Below are 20,336 nucleotides of genomic sequence, written 5' to 3'. Positions count from 1 at the left end.
GTCAAGAGCCCTGGGCCATGGTCAACAATTGCCGGCAATCATCTAGGCAGTTACCTTATTACAACAACAATGGCCGGAGAAAACTTGGCCATAACGGGAGTTATCTGACTGTAAATACATAATCTGCTGGCCTGGCCCAATCCCGAACCCGTCGACGTTGCAGCTTTTTGGGTGTTCTGCTGCTCCAGAGAGTTCCCAAAAGACTTCAGCCGGCTTGTGCACCTTGAATACGGATTTACTTTTATTGCCACAGCTTCCAGGCCGCTCACTTCTCACTCTGTCTCGGCCATCCCTATGCCACCCTATTTTTTGTTGCTTTTGTCGGTTGTTAGTGGGTTCCGCATTTAGGGTTAAGCAGGTGCTTTATAAACCAAGCATCCAGAGGGGCGGCCTCTGACGGTAAATAAGGACAAATACCACGTAATGGGCAACCTTTGCGTGGTCGCTCTGAAGCCCCATCGAGAAAAACTAGTTAGGGGCAGGCTGGCATCCTTTTCTGCTCCCTAAAAAAGGGTGTGAGCCGTTGGAGGCTGTAAAATTTTCACCTTTAAATGTGTCCCCAATGCGCAATCCAAAGATCCTTCGTCTCTCACTTTTGTTTAGGCTTTTGACGGCAGAGATGTGAAGATGTCGCGCTGATATTGCTGCCTTATTCATAATTACTTAAGCGGCGGGGCGGTGTCAAGTCTGCTGACATCTTTAGTGGCTCCTGAAATATTTATTAAGTGCCCAGGAGTGGCAAAGTCTAACGGAGTTCTGAAATACTTTTCCCATAAATTTGATGATATGGCGCTGCCTTAGATTTGGAGTTTCGTGTAAACTTTCTAGGGGCTATTAAAGTGCCAAGTTTTTAGATAGTTTGGTTCGGCTGTGGAGCTTGTAAGTCATAGCAGGACTTATGTTGGTATTAAGTAGCTTTCATGAGACAAGTTTGACGACTCTTGGTTGTGGCTTTGGGATAGTTTTAAATTAGCTAATCAGTCATTTGATATCCAAGTGTAAGCTTTTGTAATTTAATATATTGTGGATGGCAATGAATGTATAATATTAATACACAGTACTTACAAAAAACAAAATGTAAAAGTTGTTAAAACTGAATCTGAGAAAACTTATAAAGAAAATGTTTAATATTTATTATTTTAAATAACTTTTTCTGAAACCAAAGCCCTCTTCCAATTCATATTAAATACCTTTAGTAACTTGTCAAACATCAACTATAATTCACCACAAGGCAAATACAAATTACCTTGCCTAATCTGCCCTAGCAGCAGGGACAACACCTAAAGGATAAAGCAACCAAAATCACATAATTCACGTACAGCCTGAGTACATAACAAATACCGCACACAAAGGGCAAACAGAAAAGGCATGGGTTAACTAACTAAAATGGTGGGGAATCCCCGAACGGCCGACATATTGAAATTCATAACTACATACAGAAACCAATTACAATATCAATTTAAAAGGGATTAAAATGACCCGACCCGGCCCGGCCCGAGGCTTAAGCCCTGCTTTAGGCCATCCACCTCCATCCACAATGCTTTGAAAGCGACGAGAGCGAATGACGACTGAGTATTTAAGATTTGTTCCCTTGTAAAATTGTGAAATTGCAAATTGTATTTGCCAGAGCCGTGGGCGCAAAACTTTTAAATGAAATTCTAAGCTAGCAGATTTTCATAATAAATAATGGGTCTTTGGCTGGCATTACACGGAGCATAATCGTAATCAAGCATAATGCCATTGTGTAATATATAAAATACTGTACAATGTACGTACATTTATCTCAACAAGTGGCAATCTCGATGGTGACTGTGCCACAAAGTGTGTATTTTTGCATAATTTATCTTGTTTGCTTGTTCAACCAAAGTTGCTAACAGAAAGGGCCGTAATATTTTTTTGTCAAATTTTCTGGGTATCCCCATCGAAAGTCGGAAAACTGCATGGAAGGGCCAGATGGATCACAGCGATGTTCATATCTTTGCCAAAACTCATCCGATTCTCAATCGGAATACCTTAAATGATTTGTAGATCGATTCTCCATCAATCTGCATCAAAATCTAGGAATATTTTTTTTTTTAGATTTTTTGTCAAATTTCCAGGGGGATCCCCTTCAAAAATGATGGAAATGCATGGAGGGCCAATATGAGCCATGGCGAAGCCCATATCTTGGTCAATATCCATCCGATTCTTAAGCGGGATATCTTAAACGATTTGTAGTTCGATTTTCTATCAATCTGCATCAAAATCTGGGAGAAAATTATTTTTTAGATTTTTTGTCAAATTTCCAGGGGGATCCCCTTCAAAAATGATGGAAATGCATGGAGGGCCAATATGAGCCATGGCGAAGCCCATATCTTGGCCAATATCCATCCGATTCTTAAGCGGGATATCTTAAACGATTTGTAGTTCGATTTGCTATCAATCTGCATCAAAATCTGGGAGAAAATTATTTTTTAGATTTTTTATCAAATTTCCAGGGGGATCCCCTTCAAAAATGATGGAAATGCATGGAGGGCCAATATGAGCCATGGCGAAGCCCATATCTTGGCCAATATCCATCCGATTCTTAAGCGGGATACCTTAAACGATTTGTAGATCGATTCGCTATCAATCTGCATCAAAATCTGGGAGAAAATTATTTTTTAGATTTTTTGTCAAATTTCCAGGGGGATCCCCTTCAAAAATGATGGAAATGCATGGAGGGCCAATATGAGCCATGGCGAAGCCTATATCTTGGCCAATATCCATCCGATTCTTAAGCGGGATACCTTAAACGATTTGTAGATCGATTCGCTATCAATCTGCATCAAAATCTGGGAAAAAATTATTTTTTAGATTTTTTGTCAAATTTCCAGGGGGATCCCCTTCAAAAATGATGGAAATGCATGGAGGGCCAATATGAGCCATGGCGAAGCCCATATCTTGGCCAATATCCATCCGATTCTTAAGCGGGATATCTTAAACGATTTGTAGTTCGATTTGCTATCAATCTGCATCAAAATCTGGGAGAAAATTATTTTTTAGATTTTTTGTCAAATTTCCAGGGGGATCCCCTTCAAAAATGATGGAAATGCATGGAGGGCCAATATGAGCCATGGCGAAGCCCATATCTTGGCCAATATCCATCCGATTCTTAAGCGGGATATCTTAAACGATTTGTAGTTCGATTTTCTATCAATCTGCATCAAAATCTGGGAGAAAATTATTTTTTAGATTTTTTGTCAAATTTCCAGGGCGATCCCCTTCAAAAATGATGGAAATGCATGGAGGGCCAATATGAGCCATGGCGAAGCCCATATCTTGGCCAATATCCATCCGATTCTTAAGCGGGATATCTTAAACGATTTGTAGTTCGATTTGCTATCAATCTGCATCAAAATCTGGGAGAAAATTATTTTTTAGATTTTTTATCAAATTTCCAGGGGGATCCCCTTCAAAAATGATGGAAATGCATGGAGGGCCAATATGAGCCATGGCGAAGCCCATATCTTGGCCAATATCCATCCGATTCTTAAGCGGGATATCTTAAACGATTTGTAGTTCGATTTGCTATCAATCTGCATCAAAATCTGGGAGAAAATTATTTTTTAGATTTTTTGTCATATTTCCAGGGGGATCCCCTTCAAAAATGATGGAAATGCATGGAGGGCCAATATGAGCCATGGCGAAGCCCATATCTTGGCGAATATCCATCCGATTCTTAAGCGGGATACCTTCAACGATTTGTAGTTCGATTCGCTATCAATCTGCATCAAAATCTGGGAGAAAATTATTTTTTAGATTTTTTGTCAAATTTTCTGGGGAATCGATCCCCTTTGAAATTTGGGAAACTGCATGGAAGGACCATATGGGTCACAGCGAAGTTAACTATATCCTTCTGTAAATATCATTCATAAAACGGCGAGTTATATTGCCACAAGTAAGATCCTTATTTTCAGAAGAGAGTAATTTACGAAAATAATTAAAGCTTTGTAGAATTTTTTCTTTTTTCCTTGTTTTTCTTATTTTACTCAGACACACATCTTCGACGAGTTCTAACGAGCCGCAAAGCCAGTATTGACGGCCAGGGCTGTTAGTCTGGGCCAGGGTGTAATTTGGCTAAGTAAAGATGCAGATAAAGTGCAGCCTGATGGTCTGCAAATAGACTAAAAAGGTTAACTGGAAGCTGAGAAGCTTGTATGCATACTACTCCCACGCTCCACTAAGCAATTTAATTTGCGAAATCTGCCCACAAAAAAGGGAGCAATATTTCATCGTTTCTTGATTCTTATCAGCACTTTCCTACTTTCGGCCATTTATCCATCGATTCGACCAGCCATCCATCATGTCTATCAATTGCTGGGACTTAGGCGGGAGACAGATAAATCAGTTAAGCATCGTCATGTCAAGTTAACAGGCGATTACAAGGGCTTTACCTGATCGGATTTGTGGCTCGAGACCATTGCGAAAGGTCAAACGCCTTGAGGCGGTGGTCTGGAAAACTTTGTTCCCTTATATTCTTAGCAGTTTATCTTCTTAGCAGTCAAACTATAGTTTAAAACTCTTGCTTGAGAAAATATTTATTATTTTTAGTATATTTTCCATCTTAATTTTAAACGGATGTTTATAACCACAACCAGGATCCTGCACCCTTACCAGTACCAGGACCAATACATCAAATTAACTGGCGATTACAGAGGGCTTAGGGCCAGAAAACAACCGACACGTTCAGACAAATGCGATAACCAATCGAGTGAAGGCGGCGCAACAAGCAAATGACAATTGTAAGGATAACCAGGACAGTGATGGTCAGCACACTCCTTTCCGCAAGTCGGTGAACCATTCCCTTCCTATCCCCTCGATTCACCCGGAAAATCTCCCACAGCTTGTTGATAAAAGAAATGAAACACACAGAATGCAAAGGAAGAAAAACAAAAAATAAAACACGATGGGCTTTAAGGGTGATACGACGTTAGTATGCTCTATAAGATGTGTTAAATAAATTTATACAAAGGACACTAAAGAGGTCTAAAAAAAAGGTATGAAAAACCAAAGCTGAATAGCTTTAAAATTGACAGAAACAAAAGGACATATGGACATTCAGACATCAGAAAGTCCAACACCTAAGGCGATCAAAATTTGTAGCATACTTTTCAGCAAATTAGTTATACCCTCTGCAAGGATATAAAAAGGGAAAACAGAAATGAAAGAAAGTTAAGCCCGCAAGACAATTGCTAATGGCAGGGTAAAAGAGGGGCTTCTGGGGGTGGTGCGAAATGGGTTTCTGGTGGGGCAGTGGCGGTGCCGATGGGAGGTGGCGGGGCTTTTTCTGTGGCACTTGTCTCGACTGTCTCGTTGACATGACGTTGCGCGCCAGGATTGTCTGCTCAGTGTTATGTGTTTTGTGTTCTGTGTTGTGCGTTCTGGGTTTTTTGGTTTCGCTGTCGTCTGCCTACAAAGTGAGCAACACGCGCCGATGATTATGTTGCCGCTGACAACGACAACAACCACAAGGACAGCGAAAACAACAAGTATTGAAGGATTAAATGGGTATGTTGGGAGTGATATGTACCTTGAAAGTTTGGGGTGTTCTGATTAATGGAAAAACATTTTTCATAAAAGTTATTTAAAATTTATATTTAAGGCCAAGAGCAAAGGCTGATTACTTCTGAAGAAAAAAATATAAAAGCAGAGTGAAGGATCTCTATCTTACCAATAAGTTAAGAAACTAGCAAGTTCATATTATTTTTAGACTGTAGATTATAGAGTACTTATACCACACTTTAAATATTAAAACAATCAGTAATTAATATGCAATATCTGATATATAAACCTTATTAAAAATAACCAAATCTATAAATATTTTGGCTATTAAATTTAATGATTGGATTTTGTAATTTTCTCGAATTATTAGGCTACCATTTCCCTAGCTATTATGGTTCTTTATTTGTCCGCAGATACATTATACCCTCCCACACAAAATATACCGCGCACAAAAATAGCAGCAACAGACGACTCCGAAAACAGTCAGCTGCCTTCCCAAAAAAAAAAAAATAAGGACGAAGCAGTTTTCGGAGTCCTGTTGGCGGCAAATGTTTGGTGGCCCGAAGCTTTTCATTGACTAAAAGTGGCGCCTGCGCAGCTGCCAATTCCCACCCGCTGGCCAACAAGCTCGAGACTCCGATTTAGTGGCGAGTTTTGGTCCTTAGATTCAGTTCGTTTTTGTCACTCGTGCGTGCTGGACGTGTTGTGTCAGCGGTGCACATGGCGTATGAGTGATATCGCTCTGAGTACTCTGGGTATTAGACGTTTTATTGGATTTTGGCGCAAGTTGGCAAAAAAAGCCGGTTAAACTTCTTACAAGTGTATCTCTCCCACTTCACAGGCGTGTGTGTTGCCGGAAATACTTTGAGTAATCGAAAGGCAAAAGCGAAAAAAAACGAAAGAAAAATCTAAGGAAATTAACTTGGCACATTCGTTGTATTGCGAGAATTGTTTGAGTGCTATTACAGTGTTTTTTTGTTTTTATTCAGCCCACCTGCCAGCCAAAAAAGTAGGTTAATTGACGTGTGCTCCGGGCGTATCTAAAGGCAAAATAATAAAAATATATGTACAAAAACAAATACAAGGGCCACGGCTAGAAAAAGGGCAGATTGGGTGGTCGATTGGCCGCTTGAATATTTGGTCGAAAGCTGCGGAAACCCACGCTAATTGAGAGGTATGTCCATCATTAAATTTCAAATTTTTATAAAGCTCTACCAATTAAGCAATAAGTTGGTTATTTTTATAATAAATATTATTACGCATTTATCGCTGAATAAACACATCCCAAAAGTTATTGACTTTCGAAGTGCATTATAATTACTTGGCAAAGAAATTAACAGGCTGTGGCTGAAAATATCTATTGTTTTTAGTTGAATAGGTTTTGTGCCGATAATTTATTTTCCTGTTGGATAGTTTTAATTAGTTTCTGATACGAGCCAGAGCCAGATAAAATGTAAATCAACTGACTGACAGCTTTGTTTGGGCTCGTTAGGAGTAGCCTCGTGTTCATTAAAATTATATAAATAGGTTCAGGCTTTTAAGCTTCAACTGCGCTAGACAATGATTTACATAATTGCTAAATATATTAATTGTTGAACTAAATAAGATACTTATCTCTGAGCTGGAGAGCAGCCACAAAGCTTTAATTTATTCTGAATATATTGTGAAATGAGCATAATTAAAACGAAATACTCAGCCTGAAACTGCAGTAATGAAAATCAAAAGCTAGAAATAAAGCAGAATTAACTTCAAACAAATGTTGACCAACCAAATAACCAAAAAAAAGGACAACGAAAAAAATTAAAATAAACAAAGTGAGCAAAGAGGGAAGTGGCTTCATGGGTCGGTTGCGTTTTTGTGCCTTAAAGGCACCGCCGATGCACATATTTATTAATTTTTTTTTTGACGCCACCAACTTGCTCCTTTATGACTATGTATGAATTTGTGTGTGTGTGTGTTTGCTGTGTATGGGTGGGGGTGTGTCAAATTTAAAAGCATTCTTGCTGGTTTGCCTTTGGACGCGAGGACGCCAGGACGATGTCCTGGCAGCTGGCTTTCTCTCTCTTTCTCTGTAAACTGTGTGTTGTGCTTTGTTTTATTATTTTGCGGAAGCTGCGTACCAACATTTATAAAAAGGTTTTTCTTGCTTGCCTGACTACGTGAGCCATACACACACACAAATACACTCACACACAGGCATACTCAACTCCTACACCCGGACGCATATTGCTCTGCATTACCGTTATTTTATGACGGAAGTACATTTAAGCAGATTTTTTTCACAGGACTCCCCTACCATTCTCACATCCATCCTTTCCAGCCAACCGAAAAAAAGGGCTGCCAAATAAAAAAAATTTAAATATTTTCTTTTGCTTTTCGCTGTTCTTTTCATTTGCCCGTCTCGCTAAAATTTATGGCCAACAAAATTGGAATATGCCCCAAAACAACAGACTTTACAAACTTCACTTCGATTCTTCGGCCATAAAACAATTCTAAAGGCCCTGGGACTCTCAACGCCTCCAAGAAAAAGTTGAAAAATTGTTTAGAGAAAAGATATTCTTTTCGATATCATAACCACATATTTCATTAATTGAAATTTAATACAATTACCCTGACAGGGTGTGTGGAAAGCCAGGCCAAAAGTCGGCAGCCAAACACACATAAATTCTCGTATGTTAGGGGAGAGATTCTTGGCCAAGTAAGTGACTCGATAAATAAATTTACTTGCCAACTTTTTCTGCTTTCGTCGTCGTCGTCCTCGCTGGCCTTGGGGGGCTGATTGTTGCTTTCTCAAGGTGGATTTGTAGATCTGAGGAATACTTGGGTCTCGTAATAAACAAGACTTGATCGGAGTACAGGGGGAGTTAAGTGTGCTTTACTGTGCCAACCGGAATATACATTTTTCATGGAATTTAACTAGATAAATGAGAATAAACTGACACATTCGTTCTAGGAAGTTTTCTTCCATTTTTTTTACTTCATGAAAGAATAAACAAGATAATTTTTTGGTTCGTTTAACTTTTTTGGCAACTCTGTTGAATCACAAAAGTGGAATTCGTTTGTTTTTAATTCTTAAAGCAAATTAAATTTAAAACCAAAATAATTGACAATCCGCAAGGTCATCAATCTTCTTTAGGGGAATCCCCTCCAACAGCCAGCAAACTCAAATCTCATTTAATTCCCAGACTTTTCACTTTACTTTCAGGAGGCTTTATACCCAGTAAATTATAGGCGGCTATATGTTGTGATCTTATCTCAAGGTGGCGGATAAGAGCAAGGCCTGAAGAACCAGAATTTGCACAGCATTAGCAGCAGAGAGGAGGATAAAAGCGCAGCTCTAGCATTTATTAAGTAAGTGAGCTATTCAAAATCAAAGCAGCAGAAAAATCCACAGCCCCCAAGTGGGTTGAGGCGGTCGAATGAATGAATGTGTCGCCTGATTGTCAGGCGAATGTCAAGCTCAAACTGCAGGGCGTGAAGTCTCAGCTTGCCAAGCAGAGCTCCTCCAGGTCCTTTGCCTTCCTTGTCTTCGGGTGTATCTGCTCCTGCACCTGGACCTGCAACAATGTGCAGACATTTATGGCACCAGATGCCGCCGGCAGCAGGCAAATGCCAAGACTTGAGTGGCATGGCAATGGCAAAATGGCAGCATGGCGGACTGATGGAATGGCAGAGTGACGAACCTGATGGTATGGCAGGGTATTCTAATACCAACGCCATGACATTCCCGTGGTGCGTTTGCCGGAGCTCTGAAAGCGCATTAGCTTTGTCATTTATCGCTGCATACTTTCCGGCGTCTTTGTTGCCAATTCCAAAGGACGAAAGCGGAAAGGAGGCTTAAAGTGGAATTTTTCAGAAGGAGTTGGAAGTTTCACTTAGTAAATAGAAAGGAATGTAATGTTTAATCGCATGTAAAATATATTTTTATTAGCTAATTTTAGGATGAGGGATTTCAAAAGGTATTTAAAATATTTAAACCCCATTTTATTTAACCTACTATTATTTTTCCATTTCAAATATAAACAACTGTTAAAAGTTTTCTCTTTTAAGCAATTTACCATTTTATCTTCTCCAACTTACTAAAACCTAACAAATTTCAAAAAGGAAACGAAAATAAGCCTTAGTCTTCAACCTTAATTTCATTTGAAAAGCATCGGCTTACGAAAACTTTAGGGTAACTCGATTTGCTTTCAGCCCTTTAACCCTTAACCCGCTGACATGTCACCCATATGTATACATAAATCTTTGATATGCATTCGAGGGCGGTCTTTTGTGTCGCCACCGCTGCTGATGATGTGCTGAGCTGTGCCACATACATTTTGCTTATCAGAGTGCCACTGACAGACGGGTCTCTGGTCTACGGAAAATGTCAAGGTTTCGCATGCTTCGTTAGCTGCATTTTCATAATGTATCAAGGCAATAGGCCTTGTCACCGGCACCGTAATTAAAGGCTTGAATTTTCAATTTTCAGGCATTCAAATTTATTTTATCTAGACAAAAGGACTCTCGTCCTGCCGGTCTGCCTGTCTGCCTGACAACCTCTGTGCATAAAAAGTGTGAACAGTTTTATTGTGTGGAAAATTTGCTGGCTCACATGTACACACACATCATGGGGGTGGGGGGTGTGTGTGTGTTTGGTTAGTACAACCAGCTAGTACCGACTCCCACCAAGCTGAAAATACGCTTGCATAATTTAAAAATGCCCGCATCACTCATACGCACTGGTGTACGAGCATTTCGTGCCAGGCGGCCAAGGTAACAATGAAAAGGTCGTAGCTTTTTTCGTTGTTGCCGAAGTTTGTCTACCAGTTTTTTGCTTCTAGTTTTTTATTTTTAGTTTCTCCATTGTTGGTCTTATATTTTTTTTTTGTCATTCGCCAGCTTAGCTTTTCGGAATTGGCGTGGGAATTTGTAGAAATATGACATTTTTTGTGGTTACTATATATTTTTTTCATAAAACTTTCGCCATGACAGTGATTCCAATAAACAAAATACAGCAGGTAATTGCCTTGGGTAAACCATGTCATATATTTATATCTTTTTAGGTTTGGACAGATTTAAAATTCAAATTTACACTTCAGATTGTTTATTTGAATTTAGCTTTAGGCCCTTGCCCTTTTTGGTCAGCTAATCCTCTTAAAAGCCATTTTTGGACAAAGCCCAATGCTTTTCAATTGCCTCTTCCAAATGCTTGACAATTAAAAAATCCCTCCACTCTTCATCCCACAAAAAAAAAGAAGGATAAGAGTGCAGGAATGAATGCAGCTGGCCATGAAAGAGCGTTAAAAAAGCGTTGCATGCAGAGGGCCGTTTTGTAGCCGAAACCTCCATGCCCCATCAAATATGCATGTAAAATGCCGCACAGCAGGCTGCATGGAGCAGTTCAACAATTTCGCCAGCGGACAAGGTCCTGCAAAAAAAAAAATAATTGAGAAAAAAATATAAATCTTAAATGCTCTGACATGTGTTCAACGAAAAGCTGGAATTTATAAAAAGAATTCAGGAGAAGAGTTTTTAAAACTATGAATTCTCTTGAGGATTAACTTACAGTTTGGTTTTTAAGCAGAAAATATTTTAAGGTTTAATATAAAATAGTTATTAACGATCTAGGTATATGATAAGGTGTATAAAACTTAACAACCACAACAACACCTTTTAAAAACCTTGACGACTCTTTTCACTCCCAGGTTTTAGTCTGAATTGTAAAAAAAATGGAAAAATAAATTCCCAACTCGACGGGTGGGTGAGTGGCTGGTTTTGGGGCTCTTTTGTAGGTGGTGAAGTGGTTTGAATTGGAGTGCCTTTGGCGCACCACTCTTGTATTTCTGTAGTTGCTTAGCAGCAAATTACTTGGCATGTCAATTTATGTTGATGACACGCTGACAAATGCTTCCATTCTAAATAGTTTTCGTGTTCCACAGCGGGTAGTCTTTATTCAAAAATTACGTTTATGGGTATTTCCAGGAATATTATTCTATGTATGATATGTAGATTTTGAAGGCCAAGAACCCAAAGCGGTAAATCAAAATATGTATATGCATTGCTTATGAGTAGACGAAAGGCGTAGTTCCTTATGATTTATAAGCCATTTCTCATGTTGCATGTTGGTGGGTTAGAAAATGTTATGGAAGTTTTAGTGATGGGTTACTTTTTTGTGGGGAATACAAGTACTTATATATTGGCTTCAAATTTTTCAATATTTTTCTCAAATATTTATAATATTTCCAAGCTCTAGAAAATCCTATAACTTTAAGCAAGCTCCCTTTACAAAAGCCAAAAATCGCTACAGGTATATTTCATCTCTAGAATTGGCTTTACTTGAATAGGCAAATTTCCTGGCTTACCCAACGAAGCTCACACACATTTGCAAAAAAAAAAAGGAAACACTTACAAACACCAGTGCAGCCACTGAAGCAGCCAGGCCAAAATGCTTAGATATTTTTTATGCGCAAAATAAATTGAACTTGAGGCGAAGTAGATGGATGGGCGGGGTCTTGGGTGGGACTTCTGTAAAGGCAAATCATTTGGAGTAGACGAAAAGCGACGAAGCGCATAAATTGTGAGCTCGTCTCTCACACACAAACACACATAAATCTACACTCTAGGACATCCGTATAAAGCAAGTAAAGTTTTTCAAGGAGCAGCCCAAAATGCTTGAGTTGTGTTTCTGCTTTGAGGGATTATACCTGCCGGAAAAGAGAGCCCACGGCCCAGAGCCCAAAAGGACGAAGAAATGAGGAAGGCAGGTCCTTTCCTAGTCGACGCTGAAAGCTCATCTCTAGAGATTTCAGCCTTTAAATTATGATTTATACTTGTATTATAATTTTCTTTCTCTTTTCGCCCACCAATCTCTTTTTCATGTAGTTACTGATACTCGAATTTGGATTTAAGTTGGAATTTCGTGCCTGTGTCGTGGCCCCTGAAGGCAGTATTTTTCCCGTTTAATCGCCATTGCTATTTCACCCATACTCCTGTGTCCTGTTTGTGTGAGTGCTTGATATCTCCATAATGTGACGCAAAATGGTTCCACAGCTCCTTCCTGTCCCATCGAGGACATACATTCCCGTTAGCTGTCAAGCCAAAAAGGTTCAATCCATATACATATATGTACATATGCATATTTATCTGTTAGCCAACAAATCGATAAAACCCTTCAAGTTCTATTGCCACCACCTTGAAAATATCTTAAATCAATTTTTTCGGGTAAGAAATTTCTGGTTCTGGTTATCTAAATATGGTAGGTTTTATTTTCTTACTAATTTGTTTAAAAAATAGTTAAATGTTCTTTCCCTTTTTTGTTAACCAAAAAATGAATTCATTCTTAACTGTTTCTTGTAAGCAAATGATGATGATGGCAACCATGATGATTCCAAAAAAACGTTAAGGACATTGTCAATGTTTTGTCCTTGCCTTGACATAAAAATCGAACCTCAATTTTGGTAACGATAGCAAACAGGTAACGATGGCTTACAAGGATATGGCAAAAACGTTTTAAGCCAACCGGAACGGATCAATACCCTCAGTGTGCTTAAAGCCAAGTTATGAGTGCCTAAGCTGGGATAATGGCCAACGTGATAAAAGCCGTTCCCCCTAGAGATAGAACTAAGTCGGCTAAATCGATTTGCTCAATTATTGAGAAGCTGGCTAGTGCACTTCCTGATGCAAGTTTAATATGCCAACTGCAATATAGCGTAATCTCTTTGGCCAATAAGAACTTAAAGGCCAACAATGCTGGGTATGTGTTAGTGTGGGTGGGTCAGGCCACTTTCATTTTGTTTGTAATGTGTCCAATAATAGTGGCATTACGCTCATTTAACATGCACGAACACAGTGAAACGCAGATGGCTAACAAACATACACAGACAAGCCCGTGTCGATGGCACTCATACGCATAAAAATGTCCTTAACCCACTAACACTAGCGGGGGTAGTATTAGCATAATGTGCGTGTGCCAGGCCTTTGCCAGAGCCTTGTGTACATGGGTGTGTGTGTGCGGAGGATAACAAACCCGAAACCGCTTTGGTCCTGGCTGACGATGGCCGCAGTTGCCGGGATGTTGGCCATAAACAGGCTAGCCACATCAACCGTAAATTCCTTTGTATACTCTTTGGAGAGTCTGTTGCAATGGGTCTGGTCAAAGGCAGAAATCCTTGTACTAGCCATTCCTAGTAGGAGCCTTTAATTATCCTCTTTTTTCATATAAAAAATAATAAAGGAAAATGCATAAAACTTTTGTGATTTTAGTGGAAACATAAACACTAAGAGCGGCGTTTAAAAAAAGTGCGTTTAAATGAATTAATTAATTTTATATTTATTTGGCCTTCAGGGTATTTTAATTTCTTTGTTTCCTTTTAGTTTTCAGAATGGCAATGATAAATTTCCTGTCGGCCAGACAACTAGGCCGAATTCCCTCCATTATTGTTAATGAATTTCTCTCTTATTCTGGACTTCTGTGTCTCATTAATGCTTCAACTCCGGGACATCCCCACTGCAAGGATATAGAAACATGTGTTTCGGAGTCCTTGTAGCTTTCTTTTTTGGAAAAAACGAGTTTGGTGCATCCGTTTCCTTTCGCCATTTGTTCCAAGCCGTTGCTTGGCTTCTCTTTTTTTCCCTCCTCCCATATTATTGTCAAATTTGGCGATTTCGAGGATACTTGCTACGTATATCCTTCGAGCCGGGCCTGGTCGGTCAAAGATTAAACACATAATGGGCGCGTGCTCGGGCGATTCTATGGCTTCGTTTTTAATAACATTTTATGCCACTCGGTTCCTGGCCTAAAGTCCTGTGTATGTTAGGCAATAAATGAGCCGTTAAACGCTTTAAGTTGGCCTACACCCACGCACATTCCTAGCCACATACACATGTGTATTGTATATGCTGGGCTATCCATTTTATTGCCGCTTTATTGTGGGCAAGTGGAGGCGGTTTTTGGCCAAGTTAGGCGTCATAAACGGGTTAATGACTTGGAAGTTGCTTTTAATACGTAGTACCAAAAAATGTTCGCCATTGTTGCCACTCAAGAGCCTCCTTCGCAGGCCTCTTTCGCCAACTGGGCCGTCTTTATTGTTGATCTGGGCCTTGGCCTTTCCTCCACTTTTGGCCATCCATGGCTTTTATCAATTTAATGTCGCTTGTTTGTTTTGGCACAAGCCGCAATATGATTATTTTTTTATGGCCAATTTTTAATTTGTTTACACACATTGGGGGGAGAATAAGCCGAACCCTTTCTTTATCGCCGCCTGTCAGAGTTCGCATTTATTAAACCTTTTTCCGGCCATTTTTCAGGCGCTTTTTGTTCTTTTTAAATTGACAACCAGTTGCGTAGTTTTTCCGCCTTTCATTTAGGGCCCTTGATTGTTAAACATTTCCGCTCTCTGTTGCCAACAAATGGGCGCCCATTTTTATTTAACACTATACAGTGGGTCGTTTTCGGGGTTGTTATGGATATGGTGTGTGGGTGCATAAATATTTTATGAAGCCAGTTTTTGATTTATGCCTCCATGTGGTAGACGTTAGGTGCTAATAGTTGCGTGTATTTTGGCTAATGTTTCAGCTATTTCTGGCAGTTGGCCTCTCATTTCAAATGCGCATAATGGAGGACCTGTAATTAGTGGGCCATAAATAGTAGAATAGTTTGAGAAACGCTCTGACGTAGATTGTATTTAAAATCTGTCACAATATTTGTGATTTATGGGACAGGTTTTTTTCAAGCCCGTAAAATCCAATTTGAGATCCTTTTAATATAGAACCCTTATACATACTTGATTACAGCTCATCAAGCAGGCTATCTACCGTCGCGGCCATTAAAAGATATCAAGCAATTTAGACATTTTTTGGTTGTGGAAGAACCGCGACAACAGTAAAAGACAAATTCATTTGAACGTCTGTTTTCATGTGCCATCACCTCCTTGCTCGTCCTTTTCATTTACACTTTTTATGACTCACTTTTTATTTGGCTTCCATGCTCGTCCTCACGTGCACTTCATTTTGTAATTACCTCGGCCCGAAATACGGCAACGTTCTAAAAATTTGTCGAGTTAATGACAAAATGTTTGAAATTGCCCCTTATAAAAGACATCAGTGAATAAATTTACACATGCAGATGGAGGACTTTTCCAACTGCCACACACACATACACACACACATACAGAACATACATAGGCATGGCTCAGGACTTCCGTTCACCATTTGCATTGGACGGGCTTGGGTGGAGGATCCGAAAAGTCACGTCGCAGCATTTTGCCTCGGTCTTTTTCCTTTTCTTTGGGCTTCCTGCCTGTGCGCCTAAAAGTATGCACAAGTTAATTTGATTTCGCTGTAAGTCAGACACGCAAAACTAAACTCGCTGGGACCGACACACGACGCCTTTGCCAACTCGGGCGAAAAATCAAAATTTCCGCACATTGCCTATTTTTTTTTTTCGTATTTTCAAAGCAACACCATTCAGGCGCAGAGGGATATACCCTTATACATATATCGTTAGGAATGTGTGAAAGAAAATTTATTTGGAGTTTTTTTGCGCACTTATGGGTGAAGTCTGTCTGGAAGTCTGGATTTTTTGTCGAAACGGTTCTGCTTTCAGACGTCTGATAACCTGAAAATAGAAATACTCAGAGAAAACTAAAGGATTTTGCTTAAAAAAATATTTAAAATGAAATGTATTGACTATTTTCAGAAATATTGGGTTAAATTTGGCTTTCTTTAAAAAAAAACCTTTGTAATACTTAAATCTACCATTTAGTATATAACATTTTTCTCTGTGCATTCATATGTACACTTCAATTTGTATTTTGGCATGTGTATTGGTGTTAGCTGCTTCGTTTTAGCCATGGCTGTTTCAATCACGTGCTGCAAGCCGCCGCCTTCGTTCAATGTTGTCAAAAATTTATAGCCAGATAAAAAAAAAAAGAAAATAAAATAAAAAAAGGAAAAATGCCAATCGAGAACAGAGACAGGCACTTGAACTTCTAAAGAAATGAATAAAAATAAAAAATAAGACATAAAAGCTGGCAAATAAAATTAACAGAAATGAAATGCGAGGGAATACGAACATTTTATAATGCTTGAGAAGTTGTTGAAAGTTTTGAAAAGGTGTTCCGGAAATCTCTTTGAGCCAAAGTTGCCGAAACAAATCGAGAATTAAAGTTTTCTTGTCGGAAAATGTATTTGTTCGCACTCGAAGCCTCAAGTGAAAGAAAAGTTCAGAAATATATATAAAGGTAATAATTAAAGATATAATCGATTGGGGAATATAGAATTTATCAAGCTATATTAGAATTAAAGTGATTTTAAAGTGAAGAATGATGAGGCATATGTATATGGTTGCTTTAATGTGGCGGTGTCTTCATATTGTCATTCCTGGCATTTTTATCTCACCTGTCTTTGTTGAAAGACCCCCTTTTAGTATTGAATAAGTAAGAATAAAACTGATGAATTTTTCATGCAGACGGCGCGCCATAAAAATCAATTTTTGACAGAATAAAAGTTTATTTATTTATCTGCTTATTTTGTGAATTTCGCTGGTAAATGAATTTAAAGAAATGAATTGAATTATTTCGTAAATGCGCGCAGACAGCGAATGAAAGAATAAGCGGAGGACGTCGAGCGTCTGCCAATAATCTCATTTAGTTCCATCAAATTGTTATTGATTTATTATTTCGGTAATGCAATTTACGGAAACAGACGTCCCGTCCCGCCTCGGCCTGGTTCTGAATTATGGCCCGCAAATGGCATTCTGACCGCGAAACCGAAAAGAGCGCCAAAAAGCAAACGTGACCGGCCGATCTGGTTTTTGGTCATTGCAATGAAATGTCTGCGGTTGGGATTGGGCTTCGGTTTAGCGATGGTTAAGCAAATAGATTTCTAAAATTTAACTAAAGGGTCTAGATTCTAGAATCTACTGGGTACATCCATTATAACTATAGTTAAACTATTATTATGGTATGTAGTTACTATGTCTTAGAATAGTTTAAAGTTCAAAAACCATTTATTTGTATTTATGTTACGCATCCCTTCCCTAAGATAGCATTCAGTATCCTCACAAACCTTAAAATTAACCACAAATACCTTAACCAAAATGTAAATAAGCAAACAAATATTAAATCGTGCATAAAAATACCAAAGAGCAGCCAACTCGAACCGTTTACACTGGAAGAAAACACACCCTCAGACCACACGGACCGCAAAAGTAACAACTTTGGAAAGCCACAAAAACAGGACCAAAAAAAAAAAAGGGTCATAACCAAAACCAGAGACCAGAGATGGACAGTGTCTAGTGCTTCGAGTGAAAACTGGGAAAATTGTCATTTCAGGACTTGAATTCTCAATGGGCCGTGCCATAGGGAACGGACAGGAGGCCTAAGGACGTTCACCTATCTGGTAGGCTTTCGCCTTTGGTTAAATGATGTGTGCATTAATCCTTTCAACATGCTTTTCACATTTTTCTTTCCTGTTGTGGGCGGGTTTTTTCTGTTCTGTGCTGTGAGTTGTGAGTTCCATCACTCAGGTCCTTGCCACCTGTGACAAATGTCCTGGACATGTGGGGTAAACTACTACAATGGGCTGGTGCGGCGTGGGGTTTTTATAACGAAAACTACTCGCACAAGGTCATATATTTTCGTGTCGCTTTGTTGCTTTGCATGCTAATGAAAAATTAAAATTTCCACTACAAAAACTGTGATTCATTAGGCTTCGGAGCTGGCTGGCTGGGAAGGATGGCGAGGAAGGCAGTGCCAGTGAATAATAAATAAGCCCGCTGGCTAATTAAGTGAGGTGGCACGCCCCATTGTCGGCCCCCTTTGAACCTTCACCCCTGGGCCGCCATTTGCATTATACTTTTGTAATTTACATAGCACACGTGTCCTGTGAGAACATTGCCCCATTGCAAGGACCATTCGAGCGAAAGGGCAATCGATTGGGAGGAAAATGGGTGGTTGGAGAAACTGAAGCTTATCCTGTGAATTAAGCATGACTAAACACGGAGAGAAAAGGGGGGTCCTTTTTAAGGTTAGGAAATAATTAACAAGTTTCTTTGTGAATTTCTTAGAAAGGAAATATTTGATTAAGACTTTAAAGTTTAAATTTAAATTGAAATTTAATATTTAAAGTCATAACTTTATTGTCACTCTGCTTTTGCAACCAACTGTTGACCAAATTAGTCAATTGACGTCAGCTGCTGGAGTCTGAACGAATTATAAATGGTTATTTTACTTAATTTTTTTTTTTTTTTTTTTTTTTATCAATCAATCAATAGTTATATTTAAAATCTGTCCGAAGTTATGGACAATAATTAAATTGTATAATGGGACCTTAACTTAATGAAATATTGAGTAGTACAATGTTTGCTTATCCTAGGAAACTAATTTTAACAGTAGACCTTAGCGATAAAATTCAAGTTAATTATTGTCGGGCCCTTTAGTGGGCCTTGTTAGTTTTTCAACTGCAGCTCAGTCCCGTTCGCCCGAGTGGCAGAGGTCCAGTGGGTGGGTCCGTTTCAGCCTCCTTGTGGTGTAGCTGTTGTCCAGAAGATTGATGGCCTCAGGGTTAGGATGTCGGTCCAGCCTTACCACGTACCTATTGGCGAATCTCTGAACTTCTTCGCTCACATATGGGACTCTCAGTTGGGCGTGGATTGTCGCATTGTCGTGGAACGGATGAGCTCCAGTTAAAGTTCTTAGGGCCTTGTTTTGGGCGATCTGAATGATCCTTCGGTTGCTTTGACACGCCGTCCCCCATAGCTGGATACCATATGTCCAGATTGGCTTTACAATGGCCTTATATATAAGGAGCTTGATTCTTAGCTTCAGCCTGGACCTCCTTCCAATGAGCCAGTTGAGCTGACGCAGCTTGATCCGGATTTGCGTCCGTTTGCGCTGCAGGTGGGTTCTCCAGGTGAGCCTTCTATCCAGGGTCATACCCAGATATTTGGGTGTAGGGCTGGCTGGAATTGGGGTGCCTCCGAGACTGACTCCAGGACAGTCGCCTCTCTTCATTGTAAACGTCGTTTGGCCTGACTTCTCATGGTTGACGGCGATGTTCCACCGTCGAAGCCACGGGTCAAGGATGTCCAGCTGGCGTTGGAGTCGTGCAGAAGCCTCCTCTGGCAAGATTGAAGAGGCCAAAAATGCCGTGTCGTCGGCATATGTAGCCACTAGAAGGCCCTCCTCTTCAGCGACAGGCATGTCGGCTGTGTACATGGTGTACAGGATGGGACCAAGTACACTGCCCTGCGGAACACCAGCTTCAATGGGCCTGTACTCCGATGTCGCATTTCCGCTTCTGACCCTGAACTTCCTGTCGGTCAAGTACGAGTTAAGGAAATCGTAATACTTTTGTGGCAGGTTCCTCTTGAGCTTCGCTTTTAGACCAGGGTGCCAGACCCTGTCAAACGCCTGCTTGACATCCAGGAAAACAGCACAGCAGTAATGTTTTCTTTCGAGGCTGTCCAGGATTTTTGCCACGATCCTGTGGCATTGCTCGGGGGTGGAGTGAGAGCGCCTGAAACCAAACTGGTGATCTGGGATCAAACCAGCCTCGTCCAGTACTGTCTGCAATCTGCGCAAAAATACTCTCTCGAGTATTTTGGAGATTACAGACAGTAAACTAATCGGCCTATATGAGGCGAGATTAGTTTCTGGCTTTCCAGGCTTTGGGATCAGGATGACCTCCGCCTGTTTCCAGCAAGTGGGGAAGTGTCCACTCTCTAGGCACGCATTATAGATCGTTGTGAGCCTTCTTATTCCTGAAGGTGGGAGAAGCTTGACCGCGAGTGCCTCTATCCCATCTGCACCCGGAGATTTTTTGGCGTTAAG

At 39.9% G+C, this 20,336-nt stretch overlaps 1 protein-coding gene across 1 annotated transcript in view; it reads left to right on the top strand.

The window, feature by feature from the left end:
- The first annotated feature begins 6,209 nt into the window (after positions 1-6,209).
- Positions 6,210-20,336, top strand: part of Ccn (cellular communication network factor protein Ccn) — a 52,898-nt gene continuing 38,771 nt past the window's right edge. The window contains exon 1 of the mRNA XM_070279420.1: positions 6,210-6,697. The gene's annotated coding sequence lies outside the window, so the exon portion shown is untranslated. The remainder of the gene's footprint in view (positions 6,698-20,336) is intronic.

This window comes from Drosophila bipectinata, chromosome 3L (assembly GCF_030179905.1).
Source record: "Drosophila bipectinata strain 14024-0381.07 chromosome 3L, DbipHiC1v2, whole genome shotgun sequence".
Taxonomy (NCBI): domain Eukaryota; kingdom Metazoa; phylum Arthropoda; class Insecta; order Diptera; family Drosophilidae; genus Drosophila; species Drosophila bipectinata.
Note: the sequence above shows the minus strand (reverse complement) of the source record. Positions and strands in the feature narration are given on the sequence as shown.